Genomic DNA, 11,742 nt, shown 5'->3' on the forward strand with positions numbered 1-11,742 from the left:
ACGCCAGCCTCGGAAATATAAGGATGATGAGACATATAATCAGTCTATCAGTGGGGGCATACTCCTGGGGGCGCATCACCTCACCCACTCTAGGACGCCATTACCGCATCATCGCCCAGACAAGGTCAAGGAGGCCCCGCAATGACTCTGGAGGTAAACTGGACGTGAAAATCTTGTGGTCAGAAATATATAGGTATGTCTGCCTTGAAATAGTTAGGCTCGTATCCCTTTGATCCCTGACTGGACTCGATTTTAGGCCTTCAGTAAATGCCTATATTGTGGTTTAGGCCTAATTAATTACTTTAAGTGTGGTGAAGTTACTTTCCTGCCTTTTAAATTAACAAGGAAGCAAGATTAGTTAATATACAAGACATATCACGTGCTGGACTCGTGCTAAGTCACTCCACACTAGACCATATATTTTTTTGATACCTAATAAATAGTTTTGATGTTATTTAAGTCACTCTCATGCTTTTAAAGTTAATAAATAAGAAATAATTGTTAATGTCGAGGTAAATATCGTTAGGCCCGTCGCCTTTCACCCAGCCCGCCATTTTAAGCCTGGCGGTCGGAATGGCTCCACCTTTTTTGGAATACCTCGCTGGGAACGCCGGGAATCCTGGAATGGCAGGTGGGAACAGGAGCAGGAGGGATGGGAGCAGGGATGGGGTCAGCAGGAGGAGGAGGAGGGAGGCCAGGAAGAGGAGGAGGAGGAGGAGAAGAGGGGGAAGGAGGAGGAGAAGAGGGGGGAAGGAGGAGGAGGAGAGAGCTTCCCTTTCCTCTCTCTCTCTCTCTCTCTCTCTCTCTCTCTCTCTCTCTCTCTCTCTCTCTCTCTCTCTCTCTCTCTCTCTCTCTCTCTCTGGTTGGCCCTCTTAACTTTTTCAGATATGTGTCCTTCGAATGTTAACAGCCCATCAGTTAAAGCTCCCAGATCCTTCTCTCTCGTAACCTCCTTAATTTCTGTCCTATCCGATCCTTCACGGACGTAATGTACCGTGTCCTCTGGTGCTCGGTGTATCCTGAGGTGACCACACTTATCAGGATGAAATGGAAGTGTGTCTTGCTGGGAGTCAATCCTTCTAAAAACCTTCGTGTTATCGGCAAATACGAAAACACTTAACTTGATGTTCGTAGGCAAGTCATCAATGAACGGGGAGAAACGGACTGGTCCCAGCACACTGCCCTGTGGAACTCCGCTTGCTACACTCTGCCACCTAGAACGCTTCCTCGTGAAATGGACTCGCTGTTCTGTCAGTCAGGAAATTTGCAGTCCACTGGTATATATATATCGCCTGTTATCCCATAATTTGTTAGTTTTTACAGGAGTCCTCTCGTCCATCCCATGTACCATTTGGAGGACTGAAGACCTTCCCGGTATAACCCCAAACTGTCTGTCCGATATTGACTTTTGCTTCAGTAAATGCTCCGTTACTTTCTCTCGTAGAATCGACTCCCTAATCTCACTCGCCACACTAGTCAGGCTCACTGGACGATAGTTAATGGTTCGGATTCTTATATATCGCCCCCACATTACCAGTCTCCCAATCGTTTCGTACCCCTCCCTCTTGAAGCGATGTGTTTAAAGTATTTACAAGTACATCGCGCACCTCCTCACAAGCTACTTATAAGGCCAGGCGGCATATAAGTAGCGCCGACAAGGGGAAACTCTACAGGAATTTAAGTGATGTTTTCAGCATTGAAGATGAGGAGGATGGTAACTATTACTACTTTTACTACTATTTCAAGGCCCTCTAGCTCACTTATGGGATGGGTTACGGGAATGGGAATGGTATGGGTGGATAGGAAATTTAATTGGCTTTTCAACCATGTAAAGGAAAGTTTGTAAAGGTGGCGGGAAAGTAGTGAAAAGTTGGAAAAAGTAGGGAGGTGTGACAGCGAAAAGTGAGGTAAAATTCCATGTTCTAGTTTGTGTCATCTGACTTTATGGCCCCATAGCTCAGTAATGGGGTGGGTTATGGGAATAGGAATGATATGGATGGACTGGGAATTTAATTGGCTTTTCAACCATGTAAGGGAAAGTTTGTAAAGGTGACGGAAAAGTAGTGAAAAGTTGGAAAAAGTAGGGAGGTGTGATGGCAGAATATGAGATAAAATTCTATGTTCTGGTTTGGGTCATCTGAGTTTATGGCCCCATAGCTCAGTAATGAGATGGGATATGGAAATGGTAATGATATGAAAAATAGGGAATGTAATTGGCTTTCTAACCATACCAAGCAAATTATCTTAAAGTAAAGGAAAGATGGTGAAAAATAAGAAAATGTGAAGAGGTGTGACATGAAAACTTGCATGGAAATCTGTTGTCAGATTTGGGTCATCTAAGTTCATGGCCCCATAGCTCAGTAATGGGGTAGGTTATGGAAATGGTAATGGTATGGAAAGATAGAGAAGTTAATAGGCTTTCTAACTATACCAAGCAAGTTATCTTAAAATGATGGGAAAATAGTGAAAATTAAGAAAAAGTGAAGAGATGTGACATGAAAACTTGCATGGAAATCTTTTTGCCAAGTTTGGGTCACCTAAGTTTATGGCCCCATAGCTCAGTAATGGGGTGGGTTATGGAAATGGTAATGGTATTGAAAGATAGAGAATTTAATAGGCTTTCTAACCATACCAAGCAAGCTATCTTAAATTAATTAGAAGGTAGTTAAAAATAGGAAAATATAATGGGATGTGAAAATAAAAAAATGATTAAGCATATATTTACTTCAGATTGGTTGTTTGAAATTTTACTACTACTACTACTACTACTACTACTACTACTATTTCCATTGCAGAAGGACCATTCGGCGGAGCGAGGGAGATAGAGCGAGAGGGAGAGTTAGAGCGAGGATTAGAGCGAGTGGACCTGAGGGAGAGATTGAAGCAAGGGAAGGAGAACGGATACCTGCAGAAGAGGTGACACACAGCTATCATATTCTGTCCTCCTATCATATACTGTCCTCCTATCATATACTGTCCTCCTATCATATTCTGTCCTCCTATCATATACTGTCCTCCTATCATATTCTGTCCTCCTATCATATACTGTCCTCCTATCATATACTGTCCACCTATGATATACTGTCCACCTATCATATACTGTCCACCTATGATATACTGTCCACCTTTTTTTTTTTTTTTTTTTTTTTTTACGTTGTTGCCTATTGCGCCGGTAGGCATCTTCCCGGTGGGGCCTGATGGTCGGCCCAAGGCTTCTTCCAGGTGGGGCCTGATGGTCGGCCCAGCCCGTTCTGGCGCAGGCGAGTGTTTATAGTGGCGCCATCTTGCATTGGCTCATGCTGCCCCCCGGAACTCGTTCTTGATTCGCTTGGACGGCTTCCTCTAGAGTCCGGGTTGATGGGTGGTCTTCAGGACAGCATGTGGGTAGTTTTAAGCCACTCGGCGGTGACTGAAAAATCCGAGTGGTAGCGTGAGGATTCGAACCCGCGTCGTCCATCACGCGGCGAATGTGGGTCCACTACGCTATCACTTCGGCCACCGCCTACCCGATCATATACCTATCATATACTGTCCAGGTATCATATACAGTCCACCTATCATATACTGTCCAGGTGTCATATACTGTCCACCTATGATATACTGTCCACCTATGATATACTGTCCACCTATCATATACTGTCCAGGTATCATATACACTATACAGTCCACCTATCATATACTGTCCACATATCATACACTGTTAAACTTGAGGCAAAATTTCCGACCCACTCAACTTATATATATTTTCGTCCCTTTTCCAGCACCTTGATCCTGACCCACACCAGCCTCTTAGTAGTAAGGGACGGGCCTACTACTACTACTACTACTACTACTACTACTACTACTACTGCTACTACTACTACTACTACTGCTACTACTGCTACTACTACTGATGCTACTTCTGCTGCTGCCTCGCTGGTAGTAGTGGATATTGACAGGTTAGTAGTGTTGTTGTTGTTTTATAAGTAAATTTATAAGTAGATTTTTATTAGTAGTTTTTTTAAGTACTGGTTTATAATAAGTAGTTTTTTATAAGTAGTTTTTTTATTAGGTGTCTTTTTCTAAGTAGTTTTGTTTATAAGTAGATTTATAAGTCATTTTTTATAAGTAGATTTTCATAAGTAGTTTTTTATAAGTAGATTTTTAAGTAATTTTTTATAAGTAGATTTTCATAAGTAGTTTTTATAAGTAGATTTTTAAGTAGTTTTTTTATAAGTAGATTTATAAGTAGTTTTGTATAAGTAGATTTTTTATAATTTTTTTTACAAGTAGTTTTTTATAAGTACTGTTTTTAGAAGTATTTTTTTTATAAGTAGATTTTTATAAGTAGATTCCTATAAGTAGATTTTCATAAGTAGTTTTTGTAAGTAGCTTTTTATAAGTAGTTTTTATAAGTAGATTTTCCTAAGTAGTTTTACATAAGTAGTTTGTTGTTTTAATAAATAGATTTACGGACACTAACCTCACTACTCTTTCTACTACTACTACTACTACTACTACTACTACTACTACTACTACTACTACCACTACTTATACTTCACAGGTTCATCATTCCCGGGGCCTCCAAAGCCACCAGACTAATTAAGGATCAAATCTTGCGTCAAATGGAGAGTCAGTAATTATATATATAACTATTATTATTATTATTATTATTATTATTATTATTATTATTATTATTATTATTATTATTATTGTTGTCGTCTGCCATTAAAATATATATTGTTACCAACGGGCTGTTTATATATCGACCTATTGTAGTAGTAGTAGTAGTAGTAGTAGTAGTAGTAGTAGTAGGGTTTTAAAGATAAGGAGGAGGAGGAGGAGGAGGAGGAAGGGAAGGAAGAAGAAGAAGAAGAAGAGGAGGAGGAGGAGGGTCTTAATTTAATGTTACGGAGGTGAGCACTGAGGCAATTACTACAACTGCTATTACGTCATTGTTATTGTTGCCTCTTGGTCCTGGTCTGGGTCTTGGGCGTCGTTTTCAACCCGTCATGTACCCAATCTATCACATTCTCGCTCCCTCCCTACACAGGCTGCACCCCTTCTAGCCCTTGCTCTTGCTCTTGCTGTACATGTGAGATTTACATAGATTTACATAGATGCATCGCCTCTTGGTCCTGGTCTGGGTCTTGGGCGTCGTTTTCAACCCGTCATGTACCCAATCTATCACATTCTCGCTCCCTCCCTACACAGGCTGCACCCCTTCTAGCCCTTGCTCTTGCTCTTGCTGTACATGAGAGGTTTACATAGATTTACATAGAATACCAGACCACACAGACCCCATATGATCCAGACTATAGGAGAGAGAGAGAGAGAGAGAGAGAGAGAGAGAGAGAGAGAGAGAGAGAGAGAGAGAGAGAGAGAGAGGCGTCAAAACATAACCCCAAAAATACCTAAAAATTGGACTTTATTAATAATTCTAAAAAAAAAACTTGAGCAGGAGGTTACAGTAGTTACATCCAACACGTAATTACATAGATTCAGAGGCATATATAGATTGACAGGCCTAATGCTAACAGTAGTAGTAGTAGTAGTAGTAGTAGTAGTAGTAGTAATAGTAGTTATAATAGTACTTCTTCTTCTTCTTCTTCCTCCTCTTCTTCTTCTTCTTCTTCTTCTTCTTTGTGTGTGTGTGTGTGTGTGTGTGTGTGTGTGTGTGTGTTCAAATAGTAAAAATATACCTCCATAAACTAATATACTATCCATACATAAGGCTATCCGTCTGAGAGGCAGAGTCCTTTACAAAAACAGGAATACCAGGAGAGTGGATTAGGGTAGAAGGATGTGGATTACGTGGATCGAAAGAGGAAGGATGGGGCTATAAGTGGATGGAAGGAGGTGGAGGAGGAGTGGAGGCAAAGTGGAGAAAAGTGGACCTAAAGTGGAGGCAAAATTTCTGACTTGGCTAACGGAGGGAGGTGGAGATAGCCACATACCTTGATAAAAGTGGATATAACGGGAGAGTGGATAAGGGTAGAAGGATGTGGATATCGTGGATTGAATGAGGAAGGATTGGGCTATAAGTGGATGCAAGAAGGTGGAGGAACGATGAAAGAAAAGTGGAGAAAAGTGGACCTGAAGTGGAGGCAAAATTTCTAACTTGGCTAACGGAGGAAGGTGGAGAGAGCCACATACCTTGATAGAAGTGGATATAACAGGAGAAATGGATAAGGTTAGAGGAATGTGGATAGCGTGGATTGAAAGAGGAAGGATGGGGCTATAAGTGGATGGAAGGAGGTGGAGGAACGATGAAGGAAAAGTGGAGAAAAGTGGACCTAAAGTGGAGACAAAATTTCTAGCCTCGCTACCACACACACACATAAACCTAGATAAAAGTGGACATAACAGGAGAATGGATAAGGATAGAAGGATGTGGATAGCGTGGATAGCAAGAGGAAAGACGAACCTATAAGTGGATGCAAGGAGGTGGAGGAGAAGTGGAGGGAAAGTGGAGAAAAGAGGGAAAGTATTTAGAGGAAGGTTGAGGTCGTGTGAGCGTTGATCCCCTCCGCCTGTAGCCGCGTCAGTAAGGTGGAATAGATGTCCTTCCTCAGCGGCAACACACATCCGCGGGTCTGAAGCTCACCTCCCAGCAACATACGGACACACATGGCCGCCGGCAGCCCCACGGTTCGCGCCATTGCGGAGAACCTGTGTGACATAGAGGGGAGGTGTTAGTGTCAGCAGGTAGGGGAAGGCCTCGTCTACCTGCTGATAAAAGGGGAAGGAGGTGGGGGCAATAGCCTAAGCAGTAGAGGGAAAAATGTAAGCAGATGTCGAGTTGAAAATGTTGGTAAAAATTCGGATATGAGATTTTTACCTGCTCATATTTTTCCGTTTTTCTCTCTACCTGCTTAAAGGAAAGGTAAGCTCTTAGTGTCAGCAGGTAGGGGAAGGACTCCACTACCTGCTGACCTAAGAGGAACGGGATCCGTGCAGGAGTGTAAGCAGGAGAGAGAAAAAAGTAAGCAGATGTCAAGTTGAAAATGGTGGTAAAAATTGGGTTATGAGATTTTTACCTGCTCATATTTTCCCGTTTTTCTCTACATCTGCTTAAAGGAGAGGTAAGCTCTTAGTGTCAGTAGGTAGGGGAAGGACTCCTCTACCTGCTGACCAAAGGGGAAGGGGATCCGTGCAGGGGTGTAAGCAGAAAAGGGAAAAAAGTAAGCAGATGTTGAGTTGAAAATGGTGGTAAAAATTCGGTTATGAGATTTTTACCTGCTCATATTTTCCCGTTTTTCTCTCCATCTGCTTAAAGGAGAGAAAAGCGCTTAGTGTCAGCAGGTAGGGGAATACCTCCTCTACGTGGTGACCTAAGGGGAAGGGGATCTGTGCAGGGGTGTAAGCAGGAAAGGGAAAAAAGTAAGCAGATGTCAAGTTGAAAATGGTGGTAAAAATTGGGCTACGAGATTTTCACCTGCTCATATTTTCCCGTTTTTCTCTACATCTGCTTAAAGGAGAGGTAAGCTCTTATTGTCAGTAGGTAGGGGAAGGACTCCTCTACCTGCTGACCAAAGGGGAAGGGGATCTGTGCAGGGGTGTAAGCAAGAGAAGGAAAAAAGTAAGCAGATGTCAAGTTGAAAATGGTGGTAAAAATTGGGTTACGAGATTTTTACCTGCTCATATTTTCCCGTTTTTCTCTCTACCTGCTTAAAGGAGAGGTAAGCGCTTAGTGTTAGCAGGTAGAGGAAAGACTCCTCTACCTGCTGACCAAAGCGGAAGGGGATCTGTGCAGGGGTGTAAGCAGTAGAGGGAAAAATGTAAGCAGATGTCAAGTTGAAAATGGTGGTAAAAATTCGGATATGAGATTTTTACCTGCTCATATTTTTCCGTTTTTCTCCATACCTGCTTTAAGGAGAGGTAAGCGCTTAGTGTCAGCAGGTAGGGGAATGACTCCTCTACCTGCTGACCAAAGGGGAAGGGGATCCGTGCAGGGGTGTAAGCAGGAGAGGGACAAATGTAAGCAGATGTCGAGTTGAAAATGGTGGTAAAAATTCGGATATGAGATTTTTACCTGCTCATATTTTTCCGTTTTTCTCTCTATCTGCTTAAAGGAGAGGTGACCGCTTGGTATCAGCAGGTAGGGGAAGGCCTCCTCTACCGGCTGATCAAAGGGGAAGGGGATGGGAATAATAGCCTAAGCAGGAGAGGGAAAAAAGTAAGCAGATGTCGATTTGGAAGTGGTGGTAAAAATTGGGTTATGAGATTTCTACCTGCTCATATTTTCCCGTCTTTTTCTCTACCTGCTTAAAGGAGAGGTAAGCGCTTGGTATCAGCAGGTAGGGGAAGGACTCCTCTACCTGCTGACCAAAGAGGAAGGGGATACTTGCAGAGGTGTAAGCAGGAGAGGGAAAAATGTAAGCAGATGTCAAGATGAAAATGGTGGTAAAAATTCGGATATGAGATTTTTACCTGCTCATATTTTTCCGTTTTTCTCTATACCTGCTTAAAGGAGAGGTAAACGCTTAGTGTCAGCAGGTAGGGAAAGGCCTCCACTACCTGCTGACCTAAGGGGAATGGGATCCTTGCAGGGGTGTAAGCAGGAGAGGGAAAAATGTAAGCAGATGTCGAGTTGAAAATGGTGGTAAAAATTGGGTTATGAGATTTTTACCTGCTCATATTTTCCCGTTTTTCTCTCTACCTGCTTAAAGAAGAGGTAAGCGCTTGGTATCAGCAGGTAGGGGAAGGACTCCTCTATCTGCTGACCAAAGGGGAAGGGGATTGGTGCAGGGGTGTAAGCAGGAGAGGGAAAAAAGTAAGAAGATGTTAAGTTGAAAACGGTGGTAAAAATTGGGTTACGAGATTTTCATCTGCTCATATTTTCCCGTTTTTCTCTCTACCTGCTTAAAGGAGAGGTAAGCGTTTGGTGTCAGCAGGTAGAGGAAAATCCCATAACCCACTTTTACCCACCATTTCCAACTCGACATCTGCTTACATTCCTCCCTCTCCTGCTTAGGCTATTGCCCCCACCCCATTCCCCTTTGACCAGCAGGTAGAGGAGTCCTTTCCCTACCTGCTGACACCAAGCGCTTGCCTCTAAGTTAAGCAGTTACAGAGAAAAAGTGAAAAATATTAGCAGGTAAAAATCTTGTAATCTAATGTTTGTGACCAGTTTCAATTCGATATCTGCTGACATTTTCCCCTCTCCTGCTTAGGCTCCTGTCCCCACACATTTCCCCTTAAGTCAGCGGATAGAGGAGTCCTTTCCCTACCTGCTGACATCAAGCGTTTGCCTCTAGGTTAAGCAGTTAAAGAGAAAAAGGGAAAAATATTAGCAGCTCAAAATCTCGTAACCGAATTTTTGTGACCATTTTCAATTCGATATCTGCTGACTTTTTTCCTTCTCCTTCTTAGGCTACAGCCCCAATCCCCTTCCCCTTACACCAGCAGGTAGAGGAGTCCTTCCCCTACCTGCTGAGACAAAGCACTTGGCTCTCCTTTTAGAAGGTAGAGAGAAAAAGGGGGAAATATTAGCAGGTCAAAATCTCATAACCCAATTTTTGTTAAGATTTTTACCTCGATATCTGCAGACATTTTCCCCTCTCCTGCTTAGGCTACTGCCCCCACGTCATTCCCCTTACACCAGCAGGTAGAGGAGGCCTTCCCCTACCTGCTGACACTAAGCGTTTACCTCTACGTTAAGTAGTTAATGAGATAAAGGGAAAAATGTTAGCAGGTCAAATTCTCGTAACCGAATTTTTGTGAACATTTTTAATTCGATATCTGCTAACATTTTTCCCTCTCCTGGTTTCGGTATTGTGGTTATCTCCTCCCCCTTTAGTCAGCAGGTAGAGGAGTCCTTCCCCTACCTGCTGACACCAAGCGTTTGCCTTTAGGTTAAGCAGGTAGAGAGTAAAGGAAAAAAATATAAGAAGGTATCCCACTTATAACTCAATTTTGGCCACCATTTTCATCTTGACACCTGCTAACATTTTACCCTCCCCTGCTTACACTCCTGCATCGATTTCTTTCCCCTTTGATCAGCAGGTAGAAGAGTCCTTCCCCTACCTGCTGACACCAATCGCTTGCCTCTACGTTAGGCAGTTAAAGAGAAAAAGTGAAAAATATTAGCAGGTAAAAATCTCGTAACCCAATTTTTGTGAACATTTTCAATTCGATATCTGCTGACATTTTTCCCTCTCCTGCTTAGGCTATTATTCCCACCCCCTTCCCTTTGAAACAACAGGTAGAGGAATCCTGCCCCTACCTGCTGACACTAAGCGCTTGCTTCTACGTTAAGCAGTTAATAAGAAAAAGTGAAAAATGTTAGCAAGTAAAAATCTCGTAACCCAATTTTTGTGACCATTTTCAATTCGATATCTGCTAACATTTTTCCCTCTTCTGCTTAGGCTATTATCCCCAACCCCTTCCCCTTATATCAGCAGGTAGAGGAGTCCTTCCCTTACCTGCTGATATTAAGCGTTTGCCTCTACGTTAAGCAGTTAAAGAGAAAACGTGAAAAATATCAGCATGTGAAAATCTCGTAACCCAATTTTTGTGAACATTTTCAATTCGATATCTGCTGACATTTTCCCCTCTTCTGCTTAGGCTACCATCCCCACACATTTCCTCTTAAGTCAGCAAGTAGAGGATTCCTTCCTCTACCTGCTGACACCAAGCGCTTGCCTCTAGGTTAAGCAGGTAGAGAGAAAAAGTGAAAAATATTAGCAATTCAAAATCTCGTAACCCAATTTTTGTTAAGATTTTTACCTCGATATCTGCTGACATTTTCCCCTCTCCTGCTTAGGCTACTGCCCCAATCCCCTTCCCCTTACATCAGCAGGTAGAGGAGTCCTTCCCCTACCTGCTGACACCAAGCGCTTGCATCTAGATTAAGCAGTTATAGAGAAAAAATGAAAAATATTAGCAGGTAAAAATCTTGTAACACAATTTTTGTGACCACTTTCAACTCGATATCTGCTTACATTTTTCCCTCTCCTGCTTAGGCTACTGTCCCCATCCCCTTCCCCTTACATTAGCAGGTAGAAGAGTCCTTCTCCTACCTGCTGACACCAAGCGCTTGCCTCTACGTTAAGCAGTTAAAGAGAAAAGGTGAAAAATATTAGCAGGTGGAAATCTCGTAACCCAGTTTTTGTGAGCATTTTCAATTCGATATCTGCTAACATTTTTCCCTCTTCTGCTTAGGCTATTATCCCCAACACTTTCCCCTTACTTCAGCAGGTAGAGGAGTCCTTCCCCTACCTGCTGACATGAAGCGCTTGCCTCTACATTAAGCAGTTAAAGAGAAAAAGAGAAAAATATGTGCAATTAAAAATCTCATAACCCAATTTTTACCACCATTTCCAACTCGACATCTGCTGACATTTTCCCCTCTCCTGCTTAGGCTACTGTCTCTACCCCGTTTCGCTTTGACCAACAAGTAGAGGAGTCCTTCCCCTACCTGCTGACACCAAGCACCTGCCTGTAGGTTAAGCAGCTAGAGAGAAAAAGTGAAAAATATTAGCAGGTCAAAATCTCGTAACCCAATTTTTGTTAAGATTTTTACCTCGATATCTGCTGACATTTTCCTCTCTCCTGCTTAGGCTACTGCCCCCACGCCATTCCCCTAACACCAGTAGGTAGAGGAGTCCTTCCCCTACCTGCTGACACCAAGCGCTTGCCTCTATGTTAAGCAGGTAGAGAGAAAAAGTGAAAAATGTTAGCAGGTCAAAATCTCGTAACCCAATTTTTGTTAAGATTCTTACCTCGATATCTGCTGACATTTTCCCCTCTCCTGCTTAA

General features: G+C 42.6%; 2 long non-coding RNA genes across 2 annotated transcripts; one reads left to right on the plus strand and one right to left on the minus strand.

Moving 5' to 3' along the window:
- The first annotated feature begins 1,616 nt into the window (after nucleotides 1-1,616).
- Nucleotides 1,617-4,724, plus strand: LOC126992834 (uncharacterized). The gene is made up of 4 exons (XR_007747113.1): nucleotides 1,617-1,714; nucleotides 2,796-2,916; nucleotides 3,762-3,938; nucleotides 4,544-4,724. It is a non-coding gene; the product is annotated as an uncharacterized LOC126992834 (long non-coding RNA).
- Nucleotides 4,725-5,390: 666 nt separating this feature from the next.
- On the minus strand, nucleotides 5,391-6,656 carry LOC126992836 (uncharacterized). Its single transcript, XR_007747114.1, has 2 exons — nucleotides 6,326-6,656; nucleotides 5,391-5,936 (listed from the first exon to the last, which is right to left on the minus strand). It is a non-coding gene; the product is annotated as an uncharacterized LOC126992836 (long non-coding RNA).
- Nucleotides 6,657-11,742: the final 5,086 nt, after the last annotated feature.

This window comes from Eriocheir sinensis, unplaced genomic scaffold (assembly GCF_024679095.1).
Source record: "Eriocheir sinensis breed Jianghai 21 unplaced genomic scaffold, ASM2467909v1 Scaffold505, whole genome shotgun sequence".
NCBI lineage: Eukaryota > Metazoa > Arthropoda > Malacostraca > Decapoda > Varunidae > Eriocheir > Eriocheir sinensis.